Genomic DNA, 1371 nt, shown 5'->3' with positions numbered 1-1371 from the left:
TTACTTTCTATAATTATTTTTAAAATATTTTTATTGAATATGATCTCTAAATTCTAAAAACAATAAAAAAAAAAAGTTGTATATGCTCCTCAAATTAAAATTTTAATACAAGTTTAGCTGATACTTCCAATCGAGGTTGAAAAAGCAAAATTCAAGTGAAATAAAGTCAAAGGAAATTCTTTAAAAAAAATTTTTGTTGCACTTATAGATTTTGAAAATAAAATATCAAGAAATTGTGATAAATTTATAAGTGTTTAAAGAAAAAATATAAAGTAAGTCTCTTAAAATTTTGTGATGGAATACTCAAAAAGATAATAACATTTAGGGAATGAAAGATTAAGAAGGATGAATTTCGTCTAATATTATATTTTTCTTCTAAATTTATCATTGTAATTTTTTAAGAATATTTGAATTTTTTTTCAAAATTCTATAAATCTCTCGCAATTTTTTAGGATTTATTATTTTATTCTCCTAACATATTTATAAGTCTAGCACAAAATTCTTCAGTAACATAATTATTTTTCTATCTTTATTTTTTTGAAATATATTTTTTTTATATGTTGAGCTGTGTTTCTTTATAACGATGGAACAATGAAATATAGACAAAGAAATAAAAAATTATATTTGACAAGTAAGATATAGACAAAAATATTATATTTAGTGTCCTTTTTTAAAATTAAACGAAGATACAACTTATTTTTTATTTTTTTATTATTCTTTTTAATTTTTTATAGTTATATTTTTTATTTTTATATTTTTTATCTCAAATTTTTTGAATGAAAAAAAATTATTCTAAATTTTGTGTAAAAAAAATAAAAATAAATCGAACATATTATTATTTGTTCTATCTCATATTCGATTTATCACCAATACAACATAATTATTACAGTTGAACTCAATTAAAATTGCCCATCTAATCTAATTTAAATTTAACCCAAAATATGATTAAAGTTGCGAAAACTTCGGGCTAATTAAATCAATCTGACCAAAGTTGCAAAGCATAATTATATAATATAAGATCTTATTGATTTACACCTTTTTAATTTCTCATAACAGCTTCTATTTACTTATTATTTTTAAAATTAAATTTTTTTATTTAAATAACATTTCTTTTATAGACATAGAATAAGTTGTTTGTATTTTATTAATCATCAATTTATCACTCAGGAATCTGGTGTACAATTTTTTTCACATAAAATGTTCTTCTCGTATATTCATAAAAAATGTTTTGTTATTTCAAATATTGAATTCAAATAATCTTTAGTAAAGAAATATATATTTGTCATCTTGATTATCTCATACTTATTAGTTATTATTGCAGATATTAGATTTTATAATAAAAAATAAGAATAAAATATTAAAATTGACCAT

The sequence above is a fragment of the Arachis ipaensis genome, chromosome B08 (assembly GCF_000816755.2).
Source record: "Arachis ipaensis cultivar K30076 chromosome B08, Araip1.1, whole genome shotgun sequence".
NCBI lineage: Eukaryota > Viridiplantae > Streptophyta > Magnoliopsida > Fabales > Fabaceae > Arachis > Arachis ipaensis.
The sequence above is the reverse complement of the archived record's forward strand: the minus strand, read 5'-3'. Positions refer to the sequence as shown.